This window comes from Poecilia formosa, unplaced genomic scaffold (genome assembly GCF_000485575.1).
Source record: "Poecilia formosa unplaced genomic scaffold, Poecilia_formosa-5.1.2 Scaffold130, whole genome shotgun sequence".
NCBI lineage: Eukaryota > Metazoa > Chordata > Actinopteri > Cyprinodontiformes > Poeciliidae > Poecilia > Poecilia formosa.
Genome location: NW_006800069.1, coordinates 929,852 through 956,104, shown reverse-complemented (window position 1 = coordinate 956,104; position 26,253 = coordinate 929,852). Strand labels below are relative to the sequence as shown.

The window sequence follows — 26,253 nt, the reverse complement described above, 5'->3', positions numbered from 1 at the left end:
TGCTCTGGTTTTTATCAACATTTTACAAAAAGCACATGGTTTTGGTTTACTTTTGAGAACAATGCTTTATCTTAAGAAACCTTAAGCTTTTTTGTCTCATTACCTCCTGATAATGATGCTGTGTTTATGGTTCAATTTTCTAATTAGCTTGCGATTACAAAAGTTTCTTTTTTTCTTCTTGAGGCAATGTGATAAATTATTTCAACCTAGAGAAGTTTGCTTTTCTCATTATCACCAAAAATCACTTAAAAATCCCTATAAAAAGAGGCATACTCAGTTATTGGAGATCAAAATGTATTTTCTTTCAGGGTTGTTGTTTTCTGAAGATAATTGCTGCCTTGTTCCAAATGTGACACAAACATCCAAATATAGTTATTATATTGTTTAATCACTTAATTATTTCCCCTTGTTTGTTTTAGGTTAAATCCTCAGAAGCTCCTGAACGTCTTCATACACGGCCGACAGAAAACACAGAGTGTGGAACCGCACACACAGAATATCCTGAGGGTGAGTGAGCAGCTCATAAGATTTAAAATATAAAATATGGATTTTCACGGAGTATTAACCAGAATTTAATTTTGTGGGAAAGTTTCATGCTCGTTTTTTTTTTTTAAATTATATTTTCTCTTCAGTTTTCACCTGTTGCTCACGCCACAAATTTAAGTTCTGGGGGTCAAACAATGACATTTTAAAAAAGCTTGTGGTGATCGCTCTGACGTTCTCACTGTCAAAGACATTTCTTTATGGGTTTTTTTTCCACTTCTACCTTACTAAGAATGTCATAGAAAATATAAACTAAAGTTGCTCAGGAGAATATTTAACCTATGATCATCTTTTTGCCAAAAGTGACTTTTTGGAGAAAACCACCACCTGTTTTTTTTCTTTTTTCTTTTTCTGCCAAAATGTCATTTAAAGAAATCACTTTTGGCAAAAAAAAACAAAACAAAAACAAAACAAACAAACTAAAACAACTTATTTTGGGAAGGAGATGATATTGAACGTTGCTGCCGTATTATTTGGAGCTTAAATCAAACTAAATATCTCTACAATATTTCACTCTTGTTTGATCGGTCTCACTCTGATTAGCTTAGCTCACAGGATCTCCCTGAAACAAGATCACAGCACACAAACACGGAGGCGCTGCTGCACTCATACTCTAACGTCTTGAACGTACGAGCGAAGGGAGAGACTGAATATGTGCTTTTGCCGGGCTCAAAAGAAACCTGCCTGCGTCGAGGATTCGCTGGCACCATCTGTTCCCGGGCACACAAACAGAGACACTAAATCAGGCAGACACACAGTAGGTACAACATGGTCACATCACCCGTCACACACGAACTCGGATTTGTTAATTATGTCCCTCCAGCGGACGCCTGGTTTCCCCTCTCCCTCCTGTCATGTTCACCTCTCTGTCCTCCTCTCTCCCTCTGCGTCTGAGGGTGTCTATTTAAAGAGACACACACACACATACGTTCTCCCCTGCTTTCTCTCTTTCTCTCTTCCTTCCCTTCTTTGCCCTTTTTTTACTGTTAAGCTGTCTCTCACTCTGAAAAATTTACAGCTTCCAGCCAACTGTGATGGCTTCACTGAAATTAGCTCAGTCCTCTGCGTGAGCGTGTTCGGGCCGCGGCGCGGGGAGCGCGGCGCGCTGATAACTGATGAGGTGGAGTTCACCGTGCTTTCTCTGGGCTCACTCGGTTCCGCTTTTATTGATGAGCTCATTTGACACAAAAGCAGTTGCTCGTTTTTAGGGCTAATATTTGAGCGTGCCCCCACTGACATAAATCACTTGTCGCCAAACGTCTGACGATTGAAGCAGAGGTGCGGTGTGGCCTGCTAATCTACTTGGTCCCCCGAGTTAAAATTATTTGTCATTTTCACTCCATGTCTCGTGTCTGGTAATTCAAAATGTAGTTAATTGGTTAAAAAAAAAAAGTAGAAACACGAGTCATTTTAGTAAAGTAGCCCTGAACCAAGATTTTTATTTTATTTTTATTTTTTTAAACTTCCTATTTAAAAGAATTTCCTTCTTCATTGATCTCCTCAATTTCCTTCATCCAGTCACATTTGTCTGCTATGTATGTAGCAATATCTCATGATGCTACGATAATAAAACGGGATTGTTTTGTATGTTATAGTGAAATCTGTCTTGCTAGTAGTTTGGGATTCCATCTGGTAGAGAAAATTCAAGCTGTCAGTAGGAGCCTCACATATAAAGATGAATGTTTTAAGCAGTTTGTTTGTTCAAGACGTTTATTTTGAAGTACAAAAAGGAAGTGGTTCTCGCATTAGCATGTTGCGTCGACAGATTAGCATAATAAGCAGTTGTTGCCAACCTTCCCATGCATCGTAAAACAGGAATGGTTTTTAAACATTATTTTTTAACATTGACAGAAACCGTTGGATGCTAGTTGCTAGTCCAAAGTTGACATTTCTTCTGTTTCTTCCAGTTGACGCTAATAAAAACTATTCAAGCCGGAAATGGAACAGAGACTCAGTTTGAGAGTCGTCAAATCGCAGCTCGTTTTGTGTTTTTGAGAGTACAACAAACGCAGCGGGTCAAACATGGACTGCAGTCTTTTACATTAGCTCCAGATTCTCCAGAACAAGGATCTGCCTCCCGACCGGTGGCCGGATTTTTTACTTCAGAGTCGAAGGGGAAACGTTCTCCCCAGTTTACTCTGCTGGAGAAGGTAACTTTAAACATTTGAAGGGACAATTTTACAAAAATCCCTTCAGAAGGTATTCTTGTAATGCCGTTCTTTTCTTCTTTCCTTTCTTTGAACCCATGCAATTATGTCTCTGGGGATGAGTGAATGGAGTGTAACGGATGGAGGGATTGGACGAGCGAGCCAGATGCAGAGACACTACCCGGAGGCGGGCAGGCAGGCAGGCAGGCGGGCCGGCTGGAAGAAAAACAAAGCTCTTTAAGTCTGCTGAGGCGCAGAGCATAAACTAATCCAAAGACAAATGAAACCGGCTCAGCCAGAGAGGATGTTCAAAGCAAGAATCCAGACAAAGACTAAGAAACCAGAAACTGCTTGCAATCTTGGTCAAAAGTTCTGGCAGCGACACAAATATTGAAAACTTTACACATTTAGATTTTTTGTTTGTTTGTTTTTGTGGCAAGACAAATGTGTTTTCTCAGTGTGTGTGCATGCGTTTGTGTGAGTGTGTGCAAACGGTCTGACACCAGGAATCAAAACCAGGGCAAAGTAGCTTCTTCACATTGTGCACCTTCTCTACCAGCTGCACCAAAGTGTGATATTAAAACAAAGATATGTTGTGACATTCTTGCAAATGTATCACTTTTTTAAACATCAGAGAATATCCAAGGTTTTCTTTTTATAATTTCTGAAATTAATTTGAGCATTTTTGAAAGGAATTTGAACATTTCTGCATTTTTAGGTGGAAATTTACTATTTTCCGACATTCTTGAAAATCAACGACTTTACATCGGAAAACTTCCAGGGTTTTCACGTAAATTTCTAAAATGAATCTAAACAAACTGGAAAATTTTTTAACGGAAAAATTTTTTTTCGTGACCAATGTTTTTCTTTTTTAATCTACGTCGACCCTGTGTGCCATCTTATTGTTTCACACTGAACATTTTTACAACTTCTTAAAAACCTGGGATCAAGTAATAACGACCTTATTTAATGTTTTGCTTCTTAGCCTGCTGTTTATTTATCGTGTCATTAGAACGGTTAGCTTTGACTTCTTGACTTCGTACGTTGAATTGATCGTAAACATCGGCCAGATTAGACGTCAGACATTTCTCAGCTTGTCCTTGATTTTTCTCTTTCCTCTCCGCTCTCCCTCTCATGCTGATGTGTGATGAGACGCGGTGTCCTTTGTGCATCTGGCTGTGATAGCAATGGCTCTTTTATTGATTCTAAACACACACACACGCACACACACACACACACATATATATATATATCGTCTCCCAGGGAGAAGCAGAAAAAGGGCACGTCTCTCTACTTAATTAGTCTCTTGCCTTCAGGTGTAGATGAGTTTTTCTCCCTGCAGCCTCTTCGTTCTTTTTCATTCCAACACAGAGGTCAGACCACCACGTGTGTTTACATCCCCACTTTTTCGGTCACATTTTCGGCCAATAACATTTACGCGGCGCAACGTCGGCGCGCCTCCGACGTCTTTGATTTGAAAGAGCCCCAAATCAATTTGTTTTGTCAGAGCGGTGGAGATGCAGGTTTAATTACCTCTTCACCGCGGCTCCAGGGATCAGACGTATTTAGCTGTGTAAGTCTTCCAGATAAAATAAATGTGAGGCAGCGAGTGACGCCCAGGGACAAACGCACAGCTTTAAACTCGGCTGTTGCCTCCGTGTTGTTACTCCGACCCGAAGCTGCTGATTTACTTAAGATTGAGCAGCTTCACGTGTTTCTACACCAGCCAGGAGTGAAGCAGTGACATCATTTGGGTAATATAATAATTTTAACCTGTTAACTCTGGTGTTATGAATATGATACAACAGGTGCTCAGGTCATACTTTAGTTTTTGGAAAGGATTTCTCCTGTGTTTCTTTTTGCTATTTGAATCTGTTGATGTCAGCATGTCATGTAATCATATTTATATAAAAAAAACTTGTATTAAAATCATTTTTTATATATTCTCCAACTGAAACTGGTAAGTTAAAGAAGATTAAAGCCTCACAATGCAAAGGAAAACAGTTTTTAAGTCACATGAACATCCCAGTTGTTTCATGATTATTGTGAATTACTGCTAATAATGAGCATTTTTAGTATCGATTGTTGGGAGCACTTAGTTGGTAATCCACAACTTCCCATTTCATTAGGGCATAAACATAAATTACACAGATTCCTACATTTCTTAAGATAAATTTCTTTCTATTTAATATTTCGACAGGAAAGAGAATAAAAAACCTCTAAATCACCCAACCTGGTTGCATTTTAAGCAATTTATAAAAACTCAGTTGTGCAAAAATAACCTTCCAAAAACGCACACACAAAAAAAAATGCTTCAAACATATATCTCTGGTTCTATCTCTATGTTTGTAAAAAAAAAAAAAAAAAAAAAAAAAAAAAAAAAACAGGCCTTAATTGCAACAGAAATATCTCAGATTGCTGTTGCCACTGTAGGAGTCGGTGCTCACACCTGTCATGGCTACCAGCGTTCGTTCGCCTGCTTCCAGTAGCTACCGCTGCGCCCGAGCGCCAATTAAGACAACAGGAGTGGGAGTCATACCACAGGTCATCAGGGAGAGCTGATTTATGACCAACTAAACCACATAATAACAGATATAACAGCAATCAGGAAAAGCGACCAGTCTGTTGAGAGCTCTTCATTGTGCTAACACATCTACCAAGCTAAACGGTTGCCTTAATCACCGCCTTAACGAGGCAGGTTATAATGTCTGCATTGAGTTTTTATAAAGTTATTATCTGCCTTATTTTCCTTACCGTTAGTAGAGTATGATCTGTATTTGTTAAACCTGTGAAAAAGGCCATTCAGTCTGTCAGGTGAGCTGCTAGCCGTCCACTAGTCTCAGGATTCCCACATGTTTCTACAAAACCACTTCAAAAAGGTGAACTTAACCCTTTCAATCCAAGTTGGAAAATTTCATACATCAAAACAGGAGGGAGAAAATTGGATGTGTTTCATGCTGCATCATAAAACGTAAGTAAGAAAAAAAATAAAGGTCTGTCAAAACATCAGCATGGGCATCAGCATGGGCGCACCAATTTCAGTTTTTTGACCGGTCGGCCATTACCGATCCCCAAAAAGTCAGACCTGCCAATTTCGATTTTGGCTGATACCATTTTTTTTGTATTTTATTAAACATAGCAAGAATGTCCACCTCACTGTTGAGTTGGTGGGCCGGTCTATGTCAGTCAAACCGATAACATTCATCACGTCTATCGTCTTGAAAATACAGTAGCTTGAAGGCACAGATTAGACGAAGCATTAAATAAATGGAGCTTTAGCCAAAATAATCTCTTTTTTTGGCAGGTTGCTGAAAATAGAGAGTAGTGGAGCATGTATGCCTTGTGTTGACCAACTTACTTCCCCATTCCAGGTGAAAAGTCCCTCTTCTGCCCAAATATGGGCAGCAGCTTTTGGGTTTAGGTGAAAACGATCCAATCTCAGAGCGCTAATGTGACATTTAGCTGAAACGTTCGACTGATGCAGAGCGTCTGGATGTAATGATAGCTGCTAATTAGATTCATTGCGGTTGTCTCGGACGTGAGTGACAGGATGTTGGAGCAGAAGTTGCCGGTGACGGTGAGCTCTTCTTCACACCTTCCCTTCGACGTTTAGCAAACATCAATTAGTGGATGTCTAAATAACACACACATCTATATACCCGCAAAAATAACAGCTCTGTCCAGGCTGTCCATCAAGCATTCTACTGCTTCACAATAACATGCTAATAAGGCCCCCAAAAAAACTCCTAACAAGCTTTGCAATTAAAATGATTGAAGATTATTCTCCTCCTCTTCAGTCCTGCTCCTTCCTCACTCCCCTTCCTCCCCCCAGGGGGCCGTCCAGCCGGTTTGTCAGTCCTGCTCAGTTTAAGTGGTTTCTATAATGCAGGCACCCACATGGAGAAGCTGCTAGCAGGGACTGGATCGCTCTTTGACAGAAGAAGAGTGTGCTCCCTTTGTTTAATCTCCAATAATGTTCCTGTTTAAGAGTGGAGGGGCTGTGTCAGAATGCTGGAGAAAACTCCCAGGAGGACTACCCACACCCACACACACACACACACACACACACACACCACGCACGTAGCTCTACACACTGTCCTACTCTCTCCACTCGCTCTTCCTCAGAGTCTTTTTTCTTTTCGCGTGTGTGTGATAATGCAAATGGACGGGGTCCATCAGGCTGAGTGGGAGAAGCAGAAGACGGGAGGAGAAGAAGCAGTGATGGGATGAATGGCGGTTCTGTCTCCTTACTGTTAGCATAAATTATCGAAAGCGTCTTCCCCGTCGATTGGCGAATCGATGCGAACAATGATTCACCTGCTCAGCATCTAACGGTAAACACGGCAGAGTCCCCTCAGCGTCTCTCCTTTGGAAGCTTTGTTGCCAACTCTGAAATTAAAATGACAAACAGTTTCAATATCTGGGAGACAATAATCTATAGGATTAGGTCCACTGAAAAAAGAACAATCTGGATTCTGACTTGCGTGTCAAAATTCTGACTTTTTCCTAGAATCAGGATTTTAAAGTTTAAATTTTCACTTTAATCTCAGAGTTCAAACTGTTTTAAAGAAGTCATAATTCGGAGATTAAAGTCAGAATGCTGAGAAAAAAAAAATCAGATTTTTTTTTTCATGGAACAGACAAGAATTAAGGATTTTATTTATAGAGACTTTATAATCCTTTTCCTTTATGGTTTCGGTTTTGTGTCATTTTTATTCCCGTTTTATTTCTTGTTTTTGGTTGCCGTGTTTTATTTTTGAAATTTAAAATGTCTTCCAGAATTGCGCTTTACAAAATTAAAGTTTATTACCGTTTTAGATGTTGGACTTGAATAATTATCCCATTATTAATAAATTACTTGGAAACAGTCTCAAAGTGACAATATTATCGCTTATTGCAATAACTTCTGGGACAATTTATTGTCTCGAAAAATTTATCGTCACAGTCCTATGCATTGTGGTTATTTGCCTAAAAAAGCAGAGTCCTCGCGTTGGACAGCGTTGCTGCTCGAATGATGCAACGTACGTTTGAGGCCGCATCTATTTGTTTGACATGGCCATTTGTGGCTTCTCTTGGAAAGCAAACACACACTCCTGAAGCCTCAGACTTACATTCACACACACACAAGAGAATCAGCTGCAGGGCAGAGTCATCACAGCAGGAATGAACAATCTATTTCTTAGACACCCTTTCGCTTTATTACCTCAAGTGTGACAAAGGGAAAGAGGAATTGTGCTAGAATCGTTCTTTTTTCTTTGTTGCTTAAATGAAGGGAACCGGCGAAGTTGTCAGCGAGAGACTTCTAACATACTTTCTGCTCGTTACGTGCCTCGCTAAGAACGTTGTCAACACAGCCGCGGCAGCGTAAAAGAGACCGGCATTCATCACTGTTTTACAGTTCCCACAACAAAGAGCTGGAAAAAGAGGAGAAGAAAAAAGAAAAGCAAAGTTTCCGTGAATCCAAGGTCAGCGCTAACTTCTTGAAGCAGATAAACATCTCTTGCGCTGACATCGCCGTATAGGGTCGTAAATTCAGCTGCAGTCGTTTTGAAAAGGTACCAGTGCAACTCTCCTTTCCTCAAGTCTAGACATATACAGGCTGATGTATTTTTCATTCACTAAAATGTAATTATTCCATTTTTAGACACGGAATATTTTTTTAATAGAGCGTTACATTATTCAGCATGTTTTCATCCCTAGACGTAGCCAACAAATTGAATTAAAAAGGTTTTTTTTTTCTTTTTAAAGCAGGCTGAGAACCACTTTGAGTAATATTTAAGCAGTAATCCTTTAACTTTGGGGATTTTGGAATTAAACACGCTGTCTGACTCACTGGCATATAATTTTTGTTAGCCTGCAGGGAACCATAGCATCCCCGTTTCTAAAGAAATTGTCTCTATCAACAAAACGATTTGAAACATGCATTAACCTCCTCGTTCCCAAAGCCTCACGTACCAGAGCTACCAGAGCTGACTGTGTTTGTTATAAAACTGCTGCCTGCTGCACTTCTCAAACAGTGAGGACCATCAGTGATGAAAAAGCAAGTCGCAGTTAAGTTTCCCTGTTTTGTTGCGAGAGGGAAAAAAAAAAAAACAGAAGCAGGGAATTCTTTAGAAAAGTCTCCAGTATCCATTCCTTTTCAGGCTCTTTACACTCAAATTCACTCTTTGAAAAGGTATTCATTTACATTTTGATGGAGTTTTTCCAAATCTCACCCAGTCAGGATAATGGTTGGGGAAGTGTCTGCACTTTCCGAAATCTCTCAAGTGTCTCTTGTTTGTGTCGCCTCGGGTTGTTTATTTATGAAGTACAGTTTGGAAGCTGCGGAGATAAAGACGTTTTCCTGGAAACTAAGTCTCGGTGATCATCAACGTTATTTCCATTTACACCGCCATTTTTTCACGATGGTGGAATCGTGACTGACGTATTTTAAATGCTACATCTCCAGTCCCTCCGGTGATTTTGCTCTTCTGTTTCTAATTTCCTTTTCTTTTTTTTTTAGATATATACTATATTCCCAAGAATATAAACAAGTCTGCCTTCTTACATGTTTGCACATAAATTTCATCCCCTTTCTAATCAACAGGATCAAATATGTCGCTCCATTCTTCGCAGCCATCGTAAGACTTTCAACTCTTTTTGGAAGGGTTCCTAAAAGGGTCAGGATTTTTTGTGCTGTTCTTCTGTCAGTAGTTTTAATGATGGCAGTGGAGGAAGTGAACAAAGACGTTCAGTTTGTGTTGGCCACACTTCCAAATATGGGATTGACGTTAGCAGCCGCCACGTTCAGTTTGACGCTTCTTCTTGGTGGAGGATGGTTGTTTATAATGCAAATAGTTTCCAGTAAGCTTCACAGCATCGAACTGACACGTTACATACGTCATGGACAAACGTTAGTGATTGGGATTGGGTCAAATTTAAAACTTCACCAGCGTCCAGGCGTCCAGCTGATCGTTTCTCGATAGCTCAGAGCCCAGACCGTCTGTACGAAGTGAAGCGTAGCAAGTGGCTAGTTTCCACCAGGCTAATTTTAACCACTTGGTGAAATAAGGTAATGGCAGGTAATGGCAGGTAATGGCGATATTAAAAGACCATTGTTCTAGCATGAATGTTTGTTTTATGCTAGATTTAACAAGATGCTCACTTTCCAAAACAGTTCCAGTTTTGTCACGTCAGCCTGAAGGATAATTTTCCACAAAATCTTTTGGTCAGCAGTTGTTTTTGTCATCAAACTGTCCTATTGGTGCCATTTTTTCTCTCTTTTTAACTCTTTTTAACTCTTTTGAAAAAATTGCTGAATCATGACCACTGGCTTTAACTGAAGCTAGAGGGACGTACATATAAAGCCTAGCTAGGTGCTCTGGTGTTGTACTTTTGGAGTAATTTTGGTAGCCTTGCTGTTTCTGAAAAAGGTGCCACGTTTCTTCATTAATGAAAAGATATTCTGACCGTGGCTCACCTTAACCTTTTCCAGAAAGACGGATGACAATGACGTTCCTCTACTGTTTTTGAATTACTTTAAATCAGGGCGTGATCTAGAGGATTTCTTAATTTTGCACTTCAGGCAGCAATCAAGCCAGAAACTTAAACTGAGCTGTCAAAGAAAAACTGATTGTCCACAATTAACTTATGATTTAACAAAAGAGCAATAAGTTTTTCACTTGGGGGCTAAGCCATTTTAATTGCTTTTTTCTCATTATAAATTAAACACTCTTTTTGGGAAGTAGCTCCTGTTAAGACGCTTTGCGGACCAGGCAGCAGCTTTATGGCAGTCGTGCCTGTCTCCTTTTTAAGGGATTGCCTACAATCAATAACATGAAAAGAATGAATATAGTTTATAAAGTAAAAACACCAGGCCTTTATTACATTTTGTTTTTTTAATGCCACATCATGAGATATTAGCAGTAAATTCATTCTCATATTAGTAGTTTGGTATTATTTAGATGTTTCTCTAAAGGAACTTAAGTCTTATTTTTTAATCTCTAAAAATAAAGCAGCCAAACTGCCAAAATAAAATCCAGTGAACCGGGTAAAATCCCCCTCTGAGCTTAAATTCATAATAATAATAATAATAAAGAAAAGTGTAACTCGTGTCATTCCAGCTGTGATGTCTTTCTCGAGAAGGCTGAGTGTGCTTAAACTGCAAACCCATCCATGTGTGCAGGTCAGAGCTGGAGACAATCAAACCTTCGCTGACATACAATAGAGAAAACATCCAGCGTCCCGCTGGAAATTAGGCTGTAAGATGGTTGGTGTCTGCGTGTCGCTCAGACAAATGGAGGGGTCTCCCTCTGGCAGTATTTTCTTCTTATTTTCCGCACAGGATGGGCTGGGATCTTCTCTCACCACCTCTGCAGCGGGGCGATAATGATCTGCTGGGCCCCCATCTCTTTTGCTGACATGTGAAATGTTAGGCTTCCCTCTGCCTTTGACTCCTTCATCGCTTTCACACATTGTGAACAGGTTTTTTTTTTCTATCTTAGAAAAAGATATGTCCAAGCACAATTTTTCAGCACAACAGATGGATGATTTTCTCATTTCTACCATTATAACAAAAGAGAAGGGCTTTGCACTATGTGGTGCAACAATGAGAAGGTCAACAGAGGTTGTTGGTCATTTCTTCCTTTTCATCCTGTTTTATTTTTATACTTTGGTACCTGAAAAGGTACCAACAGAAGTATTGTATGGGACATTTTGTACACATCATGTACATGTTCCTTAAGTTTCCTACTGTATGCCTAATCATATCGTTTTCATACATATTTGTTATAACCTGGTGTTATACTGGACTTGTCTTTATGTTGAAAGCGTCTCATGTGTGGCTCAAATTAACTATAAAACTACAAATTAAATGGGGATCCGCATGGAGCTTACAGAAGCTACAGTTTTCGATGCTGTTGTCCCCTCTTTGATAAAACAAATTTAGATTTTTATTTTTTTAAGAAACTTTTGTTTTGTTTTGTTTTCCTGCATGGATTGATTCCTGCATTAAATTTCCAAAACAGAATGACACGATAATGTGTTTTTTCTCATCAGTAAATGTTGATAAGTAAGTACTTGTTGCATTTATATCATTTTCCACCAACTTTCAACATCCCTTACAAGAAAATCAATCAATCCTCTTTCATAATTGTTTAATGATTTTTTGTTTTGTTTTGTTTTAAAACCTAAAATCAGAAATATAACGGTGGAAATTTTAACAAAAAATGATGTAACATTTGGGTTTTAAACTAGTTTTACTTAGCTTGACTGAGGGGAGAGCGGGGGAGGGGGGGGAGACACGTCTCTTTGGTTTGTAAAGGTTGAAGACTGATGGCTTAGTGAGAGAAGGAAAACACACACCAAATGTTAAAAACATTGTTGGTTCTACTTTTTTTTTTTTTTGCCATATTATTAAAATGTGCAGGTTACAGACCCCTGCTTTAAGCCCTTATTAGTGTCCAGCTTCTGCTGAATAAAGGCCACCAGTGTGATAAAAACCTTAAAAAAAGAAGCACTATAAATGAAGTTACAGAATGAGAGCCAATTTTATGGTGTAAAAACTCCATTCAGTACATTTTTTACAGATGCTTTTTCTATTTTTTTTTTTTTTTTTTTGTAACGACTACAGACACCAAGGTCACTTTGTTTTTCTATCCACCTCCTTACTTCCCACCTCCTCTACTATGTTGCGTGCTCTCATTTAACATAATTGTGATTCGGATGACTCAAATTCACAACATTTGAGCCACTGGGCGTCACACACATGACACAAGAATAGAAAAAGGGGACGATGGTTTGGGATTTAAGCACAATACACGAATCAAACACAAAGAACAATACAGATATGCTCTTCAATTCATGTCAAGGCAGTGAAGAATGCGACAAAGCAACAGCTTCTGATATAATCTGTTTACACAAAGCTTGTCTTTATCTAGTCTTTGGAAATTGATCTCTGCTAATGATTTTGAATAAAATTTAAAGAAATGTAGACTAAAATCCAATCAGTCCTCACTATTTTTATGAATAAAACTAGCTTAGATAGCTAGTTAAGTAGCTATCTTGCTAGATGGATAGGTAGTTAGCTAGATAGACAGAGACAGACGGGTAGCTGGGTAGATGTTTGGCAATTTAGCTAGCTTGCTATATATGTAGGTAGATAGATCGATGGCTAGCTGGGCAGAAGGCTGGCCAGCTAGCTATCTTGCCACATACATAGTTTTGTCAGTGATAATATAATCTTTTTATCTTTTTTACTATATTTACTAGTTGTGACTGTAGTCGAGACGAGGGCTGCCCCTTTAACATCATCATGCTTTAATTAACAATCTGGGATCTTTGACAAAATGAAAACATAACAGAATTGCTAGAAGTGATGTCTGATTACTACAGTGTATTTCTTCTCCTTTTACATTAATGACAGCTCACATACTTCACACATCAGGCTTCCTTGGAAGCTCAATTTAAGCTTTTCATTTACCAGGTTTTTCATGAATAGCAAATCTCTTTTTAAATATATTCATCTGTGTGATATCTGGGGGGTCTGCTCAGCAACTTAATGCAGTCATGATGTCATAGCGTCCCTTACGAAACAAAGTAACCAGCTCACTGATTATTTTTGCTTTGTTTTGTCTATGATGAGCTGTTATCTTCTGGCTAAATTAACAATCAATTAAAAGAAAGGAGTTTTTTAATGAGGTATTTGTGATTGTAATAAATAGCTGAGGATGCTATTACAATGCTCTGAAGCATTTAACCTGGGAAAGGCGGGGATGATACCTGCGTGGAGCTCACTTCGGAGATGAATTGCTGTCACTTCTTTCAGGCTCCTTTAAATGGAACGATTCTGGTGTCGGCTGGAAAGAATCACTTTGATTTTGGATTCACCACACTCCCCTTTACCTCCCACTTCCTACTTTGCTGGAAATGTTTTGCCAATCCACTTGAACTCGTTCTGTTAGAGGAGAAGGAGAAATGGCTCTAAAATTCAGAATAAGCAAGGAGCTTTTGGATGGACGAAGGGTGGATGAGTGAGAGAAAGAGAGAGAGAATGGTGTTTTAAGGCTGCAGAGAGGAGGACCCTCATCAGTGCAGATGAATGAGCAGGAAAAATGCAAAGTTAATGAATGTTTTTACTTCTTAGCTGCTCCTGGGTGAGTCATCTGTTCGGTATGATCATTTCACAGGCGTCCTCTCCCTTCAACCCCCCTCCGCTTCTTCTTTTGCAAGGCAAGGGTCACCTCCGGCTTTTATCTCAAGCAACTACAGGATTTGAAATAACATGCCAGGATAAATGACACAACTGATACATTTGATGAAATCAAAGGACAAAGATTAGCTGAATGTGCTTCTGAATGTTTTTTTGTGTTCATTGGATATAAATGTAACTTTGGCAGCAATTCCAACTCCGTATGTCTCATCTTCTTTCTTCTGCCCTTCACCCCGTCCCAGGGTATTGTCCGCCAAATTAGGAACTCCAGAGATGTCTCTTCTGAGCCATTCTTTCTCGTTGGTTTCTAGTGTAGACCATCTTCTTGACGTCTTCCTCGTCTTCAGATGTTTTCTTGGACGGCCTCCTTTTCATCTGCCGCGAGTTTCCACTTGAGAGCCCGTCTGGTGATGTTGATTTGTTGTTTGCGTGGAGTGTGCCCTACCTTGCGCCATCTTTTCTTCCTGATTTCTGCCTCTAGTGAGAGTTGGCAGGTTGTTTCCTGTTGGTTGATGTTACTGATGGTGTCTGGCCAGCGAATGTGGGGAATCCTTCTGAGGCTGCTCTTCAGGAATGTCTGGATTTTTTCTCCTCAAGTCTTTGCTTGTCTTGTAGGTTTCAGCTAGAGGACAGCCGGATCTCGGTGATCACCGCCAGCTCTCTGGATGTCCAGTTATTCTTGAGCTGAATAAAGGGAACTCTTTGCCTTTCCTTAACTTGACATCTGCATTTATTCCACCCTCCTGGTCGATGATGTTGCCCAGACAGATGAAAGACTGCACTTCCTCCAGAGGACTTGCAATCAGAGTGATTGGGTTGAAGCAATTGGAGTTTATTTTAAGGATTTTGGTTTTCTCCTTGTGGATGATGAGTCCAACCTGTGCTGATGATAAGGCTGCCAGAGCGCTGGTCTTTTTCTGGATCTGCTGTTGGTTTTGAGAGATGTTACCAACAAACTCTGTCATAAAGTTGCCTCCACAAGGTCCAATGAATACCATTCTTGCGTTTGCTGGATTATGTCTTCCTGATCCATTCAATGACTATGTCTAGTGAGAATTTGTACTCTAGGCAGTGCAACCAAGTTTGTTTATGTAGCGGCATTCGTGAACAGCATAATTCAAGGTCCTCGACAGAAAAAGCGAAACGGGGCTAAAAAAAAAAACACATTAAAGAAATTGATACATTAAAAACTTGATGGAACGTTTTTTACGTTTTATCTGTAAAAAATACATATACAATCTTTATGAAAATGCTGCATAAAATTGAGGTTTCATTCCTCTGTCAAAATCAGAAATGATCTACTTATATTTACATTTATTTTACAAAACCGTTTTCAGTGATTTGTCATATAAGTCGGTATGTCTGAACCTCATCCATTATTTCAATAGTTCTTTTACTCTGACCACAGTGACGTTTCAGCTGCTTGAGCCGGTTTTCATTTACGGCGTAATGAAATAAGCTGAAATGCATACAGCAGCACTTGCCTACAGGATACAAATAGGAGTAGATTTATAGCAGTACATTTGTACTGCACTGAAGTAGTTTTATTGCTACAGTGTGGAGCTTGCATTTCTTTAATGAACTGCCTAATGAATAGCAACAACCCTGCAGTGGGTTTGTTACCTCTGTCGAAGAAAAAGAAAGTAGGCTAAGATACTTCAAGAGGTCTTTATGGATCAATTTATCAAAAAGACTCGAGGCTGTAAAGCCGCTTTTTCACTTGACCTGTTAGTTTAAGAGCATGAAGTAATCAGATGAGTGACTGGAGGAAGCATAAAACCAGTAGAAAAGCTTGTAGGCACTAAGGCAAAGAAATGTTTTTTTAATTGAAATAGAAGTTTAATGTCTAGCAGTGACTTAGATTTTTATAATTTGTAATAAAAATCTAAAAGTGAGGCATGTGTTCAAACTGAGTCCCCCTTTGCCATCGTTTGCACCAAATACAGAGCTATGTTTATACCAAGTTTGCACCTAAAATATAAAATACCTCAAACTCAGTCAGGTTGTGTGGAGAGTTTCCGCGAATATTAACTTTCAAGTTTTGTCACCCAGTCTTAATTTAACGTAGGTATGTGCTTGGACTAGGTCACTTCAACACTTGAATGTCTTTGTTTGAAACCACACCGTGGTATCCAAACCGCCAACAAATTCAACTTAATGTGGCCAGAATATGAATTTTAATAATCACATAAACTATCATGTTTTACTTGAATATGGCCATAAATCTGTCAGTTTCCATTTACGTCATAGTGTAATAGTCTGAGATATTGGGATAAAACATGGCTAGAATCTCTCAGAAGATGATACAAACATGAAAACTTTCACAAATGTTCTTCAAAGAGTACCTAACAATTTTCGGTGTAAAGCCACAGAAAATCATAACTATCTCAGCAACATTTGCTAATGAACCATTTTGAGATTTACTATTTACAGTCATATTTTGCATAGTACCAAAAATTTGTATTACCCTGACCATTTTTTTAAAAGTGGGAAAGTGACTTCTCTGTTCTTTAGTGCTGTGTTTGTTCACTTCCTGTTCACCTCCTGGGGGCTAAGGCCCCCTTTGTCCTTAACACCTAGTGACACCCCTGTCCTAAACCTCATCTTCTCAAGTCAAAGTCCACGGTAAAAATGCTGCAACCGGTGTATGAGCACTACTTGTTAATGCCTAAAGCATGCTAGAATACCCAATAGGCAGGCATTTTGTAAAACTTTTTTTTTCTGCTGATGAAGACAAGAGAAGGGAGCAAAGCATGGATTTTAAATGAGGCAGTTAGGGAGTAGCTGTCCTCTGTGGGAGAGAATAGCTTCCTCTTATTATGCAGTCGGATGCTGTGGTTTGATTGATTTAAACGTAAAGACGTTGTTGGGGCTAAGTGTCCGCAGCTGCAGGGCTGTTTCACGTTAGGTACATTTCCTTCCCTTGGTTTTTCCTATGAGAAATCTCTGTGCCGATGTTTTCTCCATATGTACTCCAGTTTTTCCCTTCTTCAAACATGCATGCTAGAGTAAGTAATTATTCTTAATTAAAAATAGAGATCAGGATGAGCAAATTAATGTCTCGTTGTATTCTGGTTGGTTTTAGGTGCACCGGTGTTAAATAGTTTTAGGAGAATACCCTGCATAGATTTCCTTGAAGACATAATTTAATTTTAAAAGCATTAAAGTAAGCTTTTAAAACCTGTAATTGGATCATTTTTTATGAACCACCAAAAAAGAAAAATAGGATTAAAAAAACTCTTGCTGATACTACAGATATTTTCCCCGCTTTTTATTCTTCAGTCGCCTCTTCCATTAATCTTGTTTCAATTATCTCTTGCACAACTTTTAGTACATGAAAAATAACTGAAGTGTAGACAACTTTTATTTATAGACAACTTCCTCTAAAGTTCAATTTTCGTGCAACTCTTTCTGATCAGGTTGGCAATGTGTAGAGTTCCCTTGAACTCTTCAAATGTCCATCTGCTTTTCTGGATGCAAACAAAACAGGCTGAACGTTTTATTTTTTATATATTGCAAACGCACACCAAATCACAGAGGACTTAATCTGACTGAAAAGAAGAGATGCCAATATCTGGGCTGACTCTTCTGCTAGTTCTCACATTAACTCTAACATTTGTGTTTCTTCAGGCCCACGCGAATACATTAGACTAATACCATTAATGAGCAAAATACCAAATCCCTGCAGCATGTTTAATTTCATGCTGCATTACTCCCTACCTCTGCACATATCTATTTGCTGGGTCTTTATATGGAAGGGAGTTTGCGGTGGAGGTAAATAAAAAACAAGCAAAGATCTCTGCAGACCAGTCCTTAATCTACTGTAACAATTGTTAAACGCCAGAATTCATAACCGTTGACCTGGGTTAGTTGTCATGAATGGCCGTTGGAATATGGTCAGACCCGAATCAGACGTCCTGATGCTGAAAATTAGCAGCAATGTTAAAGTTATCGAAAATGTGGTCAGTAGCATGTGGAACAACATGGACACTTACTCCATTCAGTATGCTAAATGTAGCTAATACATCAAAAATGAGCTCATTTTAGCTGGAAGGCTTCACTTCATTTTAGTTATATTATCAACATTAAACACAGAAAACAAAAACAATACTAATTTACAAACCCATAATTTACCAAAAAAGAAAAAGGAATAGGCTGAAGCCAAAGCTTATTTGCCTGCCCTATTTCTCCATAGAAACATGAGCATGATTGCTATCACTACTCGTGGCTAGCATGTTGTCACTACCAGTAGGATCTGGAGTATCACTAGCATGTGGAATAACATGGACTTACTCCATTCAGTATATTAAACACAGCATATATATCAAAAATGAGTTAAAATTTTATTTTAGCTGGAAGGCTAACATTACCATGATTGCTATCAATAGTGTGTAGTGTGACTAGCATGTTGGCACTATCAGTAGGATGTGGGTCATCGCTAGCAAGCTAGCAATAGCCCACAGACTAATGGTTGCCATATAAGCTAACATTAGCATTTTAGCCAACTTTTACATAAAAGATGAGCTTTACATAATACATGGAGTATGTCACTGCTAGTCAACATTGCTGGTGATATCCCACATTCTACTGGCAGTGCAGAATAATAGGTGCCTTCATGCATTGCATGGGAGGCCTAAACTCAATAAGGAATGAAGAGTGACTTAAGATTATGTAAACTAACCTAAAATGACCTCCAAGATAAAGCTAACACTTTCTTTTTGGAGTGTCTTTCTTGAAATTCTGTCCATTAAATAGAAATAGACTGCACTCAGAGATCAGACTGTAGGTTACTCACTTGTTGGCACAGTGGGTTGTGGAAGAGATTACGGAGGCTTATGTGTGCCAGGGTCTACATCCTCCTAAGCACTTTAGGACACAGTCAGCCAAAGGTATGCCTACCTCACAGGACCTGTGAGGTGTTAGTACTGGCATTAGTGTGGCATCCCTACATACTTTTACAGGGTTCTGTTGAAGGGATATCACTGTATCTTGTCAGGCGCATTCCTTCTTTTGTGTGAGGTCTTAGCTTTGGCCCAGAGAGACATAATTAGTAATTCAAAGCATGCAGCCCTCAAGTGGACTATCTCTCCCGCAGGGAGACACCAAGCGAGGCTGGAAAGGGAAGATTTGGTTACCAGGGTAAAGTATTACACTTGCTGCACTTGCCTTTGATAAATGGAAATAATATGAGAATCCAAGGCATGTGGGGTTTTCTGAAAGCGTGCCTGGACAGTCCCTGGCAGACTTGGTGGTGAGGGAGAATTCAGGATCGATTATTTTTAAAAGTTGCTTTCCAAATAGAGCTTCTGAGCAAAGTTTGGAAAGTGAAGCCTTCAATTCACCTGGAAGGAAACCAGAATTCACAATGAAGCCTTTTGATGGCTGTCTGAAGCAGCTGCTTGAGATGGAAAGTGTCAAGGACAATTTACTCAGATGTGAGGCCTGCCGTTTCTTTTAGATGTCTGTAAACTTCAGAGCAGACCTGGATGAATATTTTATAATAAAAAGATTACAGCTTCTGTTTCCCATCTAAATTCCTTACCGTCAAAGTTTGTATACCTGAAAAATAGACCGAATGAATTCTGCATTGGGCACGTTTGTGAGAAGATAATTTCGTTTACGGCATCGACGGGAAACTCTTTGCCTTTATTCATCTGTAACGGCAAGTGGAAGTTGTAAAGTCGTAAAAGTATGTGAGAAGAGATGAGGCGTACCAAAGTTATCTTGCTTTCCCCTCAATAAGTAATCTGTATCTGTCATGTTTTTGTTGCGACAAAAGACTGAAGCGGCAACAGGACATAAGCAGAGGGATGCAAGAAAGTTAATATTAAAAAACCCTGAAATAACCATCACCCTTAAGAAAACCAGCAATGAACAGACTGAAGATCACAGAAAACCAGACGGCAAACAAACAGAAACACAGACTTAAATATAACAGGAACCAACTGAAAACAGGAGAGTGCAATTAACAAAAGGATCAACAGGTGTGGATCATGACAATTACACCAAAGGTTCTAAAGGTTTATAGTTCCAGGCCATAGGCAGGTTCACACCAGCTCTGTTTAGTCTGCTTTAATCCAACTCTGATAGAGCTCCGTCCCCCCCAAAAAAGCTAACCCTGGTCTGCCTAAAACCTCAGTCGCGTTTCATTTGAAGTGAACTCTGGTGCGGTTCAAATGCACGTGGGAACGCCAAGCGGATCAGAGATTGCTCCAAAAGCAGGAAACAGACTACACCACAGTCCGAAGTCAGTCTAAGCAAATGTGTGAGAGTGGCGCTAGCAGGAGAAAAGGCTTGTGGTCTTTTGCCAAAAACAACAGAAAAATCCTGACTGCTCAAATCTGATGCTGCTCCATTTTTGTTTACATTTCCTTAAGAAGGAAGATTCACTCATTTTTTTCTTCAGAGGTTTTTGTGTTGTTTTCGTCATAGGTTCTCGGTGCAGCACTACTAAAGGAGAGGAAGATAACAGGTTTTTCAAACAGTTTTTTTTGTTGTTGTTGTTGCAACTGTGGTCCCCATTTGAACCGAGTATACCGGACTATCAGGTGTGAAAATATCCACTAAGAAGTAATTTTCTGGTGCTGTGGCGTGCAACGGCACCAGTGTGTTGATACAAAAGTCAACAATAAGAGACTACAAAATAACAAGAAAAACTGAAAATATTAAGCAAATAACCTTGAAACTTTTCTCTTACTAAGACAAATTACAGCAATACCATAACATTTTTTAGAAATCAGATATTCTGTTAGTCTACTACTTTTGGCTGTATGACTCATCTATTATGCCTATCCTTTAAATAAACTACAATTTAAAAAGTAAGCATTGCTAAATATGTAGTAGCTTGAAATAGTATTCATATATGAAAATTATGAAATTATGAAAACTATAAAAAATTTTGAACTTTCTTTGCACAAACGATTTTTTCAGACCTATAATCCAACTTAATCTCAACACTGATTTAATAAGAAGTTATATTATTGCTTATAAAAACACAAGCTCTTTTGAAATATTGCTTATCTGCAAGACATTTAGAGTTGGTAAATTTTGCAAAAGGAAAATCAGATGTTTACTTCGTGGCACTTGGCTAACAGAAACGTCCTAATCTCTTAGCAACAGATTGTTATTGTTAAAAAAACTTTAGATTTATTCTGCTCTCTTGAAATACTACTTTTACCAAACAAGAATTCTGTTGAATTATATAGGAAAGTGAAAATGTTTTTTTATTAGTCATTGGTGGGACATATATTATAAAACAGACATTAAACACAAACCTGAAAATCTGTTGTTTACTTCAAAGCACTTGGTTACTAGAAAACGTGTTCATCTCTTAGCAACGGATTGTAATTGTTAAAACGACACAAGACTTATTCTGCTCTTTTGAAATACTACTTATCCCTAACAAGAATTGTGTTGAATTCTATAGGAAAGTGAAAATGTTTTTATTTTTATTTTATTTTGGTCATTGGTGGGAAATATATTATAAAATACATTGAACACAACTGTAAAAATCTGTTATTTACTTTATACACTTGGTTACCAGAAATGTGCTAATCTCTTAGCAACAGATTATTGTTAAAAAAAACTTTATATTTCTTCTGCTCTTTTGAAATACTACTTATACCTAACAAGAATTGTTTTGAATTATATAGGAAAGTGAAAATGTTTTTTTTTTTTTGTCATTGGTTGGAAATATATTATAAAATACATTGAACACAACTGTGAAAATCTGTTTACTTCGTGGCAGCTCGTTACCAGAAAATGCTAATAATGTGAATGAAAGATTCTGTACTTATCATTGACCTTGCCAATTTGTGACTAAGCTGTGTTTTGAATATTTGCGATTCTGCTTTGTGAGTTTCATGATGCATTACAGCGCTCATTAAAGTCAAATTCCATCACTCAAGTGAAATATTTTTTTCTTCTAAATTTCTTCTGTTTCTAAGGCAACCATACAAAGTATTTACAACTTAGAATATTTGTATAAGAAAATAACTAATATTTTATTAGTTACACATATAAGTTATCTTTTTTCTCCACTAAAATCTGGTGCTAGTGTGCTACAAACACTATTAAAAAGTGAAGGTAAAGCATGAAATTTTCCCACCTCAACGATGCAATTAAATACATGGTACTACAGCGTTGGGCAAAAATAATTAATACCCTGTTATGTTTGTCTTTGATTTTGTAGGATTGCGGTCTGGGGACTGGCTAGACCACTAAAGTGACCCTGATGTGTTTTTTCCTGTTGTGTTTTTTGGGTCATAAAACATTTCTTTTCCTCATAACTCGACTGTTCAGTTGATGGCAAAAGAGCTTTGATTTATTTTTTACTGTGTCCTGAGCTTACTCTGACTCACTTTGATGGTAATGGGGAAAAAACAGAACGTGTGTAACAGGTGACTCGTCTAGATAATCTATAGTGTTGTTACCAATGTTTGTGTCAAATGTAAGGTCATTTTTTCAGTCTGTCATAAAAAATATATTTAAATGGCTGACTGTATAACTCATCAGAGTTTTTTTCTGTCTTGTTTCCTTGACACTTTAGTCACATGATTCCACATGAAGCAGACGCACAAAGCCTGAAAAATGAGTGGTGTGACGTTTACGAACTATTGTGATTCTTTTAAATGACTCTTTACCACGAACGATGGGGCTCAAGTCTGTGTTAACAAGAACTGTTATTTGTGGGGCGGGGGGGTTTAGCAACTTTGCTTGCTTACAATGCTCTGCACACATGTTGGAGCCTATTAAGAATTAGATAAATTTATTTTTTGCTAAAGTATTAATTACCACAGATTTAAAGCCATGTGAATTGTAGATCTATTGTTGTATATTTATTTATTTGTTTTGCTTGGACCCTCCTCCTCGTCAGTCAGCCTCCTGCAGTGATTAACAGGCAGAAGCAGCTGCTGGGGCTGATCTGATTGTTTGGTGAAGGAGTGAAAAGGCTTTTGTACCGCAAATTAACGTTTTATTTGAAGTCAACTCGGAGATTATTTTTCATTATTTTTATAAGTAAAAGAAACCCCTTTGAAACAGGAAAAGTCTTCGCGAGTGCTTTTTTGTTTTTGTTTTTGAGTGAGTCGAAAACCTCCTCCTGAGGGACTACTCTGGCATTTTTGTTTTCTGGAACTTTTGTGATGCAAGAGTGGCCATCACTCTTGCATGGCTTTATTAAAAGATATATTTAAATTATTGGCAAATAAATGAAATAGTAGAAAGGCATGTACATATGAGCACACAGAGCGAATTCTCATTGCTCACCCTTTATTTTTGTCGCGTGTCATGGCAGCTCTGTGAGCGACCTGCTTGTTTCGACGTCACTAAAACGTTATTACCACACACGATACTTGTAGAAAAGAAAACTAAATGGGTATTTGACATTTGTATTTTGAAATTTTACAGTTTATTAAAATAGATATGCATATTTTTATGTAAGAACACATTGCGGTTATTTACTTAATACACATGGCTGAACTTTTCTTGTGGACTTTCATCCAACATTTAATGATGTTTTTTTTTTTTTTTTTTTGAGAAAAGGAAGGCCTTTCGATGCGCGAATGTTTTTTCAGCAGCTCTGACGACAAGTTGAGATTGCTAACCCGATCTAATCAGTTCATTTGGTTTGAAACTTCCAGATAGTCGGAAGCAGATGGTTCACCCGCTCGATTGCCAAGGATTTTTCGTCAGTGGCTGACTTTTCCTAAGCGCGTCCCAGCTGTTTCTGTGGAAACGGCCATATGGGAAATAAATTAACAAGCCTTTTCTAAAAAACGTTTTCTTTTGCATTAACAAGCCTGGCGACGGTAAATATCCTACACACTAGAACAACTCCGTCAAAGTCCCCGTTCGTTCGGTCAGCCCGCGGCCCGAAGCGACCCGTGTAAGGCGAAGAAGAGAAATATTGTGGTTTCTTGATGGATCTTCTGCCCACTTCCACTGTCTGCACATGTCATCTTGTTCACTGGCAGCATACACTATTTAAAGAGGAAGAAAGTAAAGGGCAAGGGTTCAACGATGAAATGTGGTGAGGTATAAATATCCGGAGCAAGAGAGCGAGAGAGCAAGATGTGTCACAACTCCCCAAGTGTTCGCAGACCAGTTCTTCTTCTTCACACAAAATTTCCTGCGAGGCCTGGGGAGAGAGATGGAGAGAGAGAGGGGAGAGATGGATTGAAAGGGGAAGACAGCGGAGAGATGGAGGAGTGTGTCGGTGCCCACTCAAGGGCAAAGTGCACCTTGACAGCCTTTCTTGAAGAGTCATGTCATTTCTTCTGTGTCTCTCTATTTCTGCCTGTTTTTACGTTCCTCTGGGTCATAATGTTTTTACTCCTGTCAGATTTTTCTCCCCCCTCATCCTGCCCTTAGTTTTTAGTTATTTATTTATCTATCCGGAGGCTTCGTTGCAAATCAATCGTGTAACTACATCCGATCAAGCTACACCACTTGATTCAAGAGTTGGTGTTTTAAACGACAAGCATTTAAAGTGTTTTTGTTCTGTACTCATTAGGGTTTTTTTTTTTACAAATTTGTGTTTCGAGTTGCTTTAATTTGGTAATCTGGTTGCTGATGTGCACCGAGTTAACGTTTGGCCTTGTATTTCCTGTTTTTCTGCTGCTCAGTCTCATTGGGTTTCATCTGTTTGTGTGATCCTCGTGTTCGCCTTGACGATCAGGGTTTTGTCATTTTTCCGCTCAGCTCCCCGTGTCAATGATTCCCTAAAGCTTCTTTCAGCGTCCATTAATCAATCTCACCTGTTCCCACTCCAGCAATCACCTGGTTTCCACGGCGATTTGTCAGTCTTTTCTGCTTTTAATTCCTGGTTCTTTCATCGTGTCGCTCCGGTTTTGTTCCCTCGGCACCCCTAATCTCTGAAAACAACTTTGTTATTCTTTACATTTTTCTCTAAAATCCATCTCTCAGCAATGAAAACAATTAAATATCCATTGAAGCTCAAATGTTTTGTGCTTTATTAGCAGTAATGTTAAACTCGCGCCTTCTTGATTATTTTTGTTCAAGCAGGAAGTTTGTTTCTGATGGGAAACAAACTTTTCGTCTATCGTCATTACCGAAAACAAAAATTGAAACTAGGTTTTGCTGGAGCAGCAGCAGTTTTTGTGTCACATTTAGAATTGCAATCGTCAAACTCATAATGCAGTTATTATTAATACAATTAGTTTTATTTTATTCTACAACTAAAATGTGATGTGCAAAGGCCTGAATACGTGATCACACTGTAAAATACAACTTATGAGCCAAATGAAGGAAACAAAACTTCTAATATTTTTCATTATCTAGCTTCCTCTTTGCAGATTTTCTGCAACCGATTCCACAGATTTGGTGAGTTAGTGTGTATCCTTCAATTCAAGTATTTAAAGAAAATGTATTTCAAACATAATAGCAGTGTAAAGTAACAGACATAAACAGCGAATGCAAGGGATTTATAATCTTAGCATGTTCGAAAAGAAGTAAAAAACTTACAAACTTCTACCCCATAAACTCCATAATATATTTTCAGATGGATCCTCATCATTAGATATAAAAAAAAGAAAATCTTGATATAATAAAAAGTTACACAAATTAATAGGAAGGATTTTACACAGTATAGATATATAGTGACATATCTGAGTCTGAATAAATAAGAGGATAGTGCGAATATATGCCACTATGTATAAACACCATTTATCCTGAGTCCCTTTAGTCATAAATGTATACATTATTTACTGTAGAAATTTATGTCACCTTAAAAATATATTTTTTAAAAAGAACTAAATTGTTATTGATATTCCAAGATTTTTGCTAAATGACACGTTGTTAACCAAATTCTCCTCGCTTTGGTCCACAAAAAGTAAGATTAGTAGAAGCTATTACAGGCTGAGAGGATAGTTATGTTTTGCGGTGCCACACAGATATTAAATCACCTTTCTTAATTTAGGTCCGTCGTCAACAACAGTGTTGTGTCAAACACTCTACTTACATAAACTATAAGAGATGAAGAAGCCAGACATGTCTGGGTCAAATCTGTCTCACCGTCAACGATCAGATGCTAACACAGAAGCTCAGTGACGACTGAATCAGCATTGTGTTGAAGAACATGAGGAGTGACTGCTACACACACACACACGCGCGCGCTCACACACAAAGTTATAATCCATCTTAATACATGCGTGTGTGTCAATAGCGTTGTCATGGAGAAAACATCGTCACACAACCTGTGGATGATGTTTTTACTGTTTAACCTTGAGGCTGCTTGCTTTCTAATTTTCTTATTCAATACCAAAATGTAGCCCCCTTTAAATTTCAACAAGGTTCCCAATTTTCCGCTGCATCTATTTGCATACATATGAAATGTGTGCACGAAAGTGATATGCA

At 38.5% G+C, this 26,253-nt stretch overlaps 1 protein-coding gene across 2 annotated transcripts in view; it reads left to right on the top strand.

Moving 5' to 3' along the window:
- htr2cl1 (5-hydroxytryptamine (serotonin) receptor 2C, G protein-coupled-like 1) overlaps nt 1–26,253 on the top strand; it is a 166,989-nt gene that overhangs the window by 87,182 nt on the left and 53,554 nt on the right. For both annotated transcript variants that reach the window (XM_016676238.1, XM_007561729.2), the window contains one exon: nt 420–507. The gene's annotated coding sequence lies outside the window, so the exon portion shown is untranslated. The remainder of the gene's footprint in view (nt 1–419; nt 508–26,253) is intronic.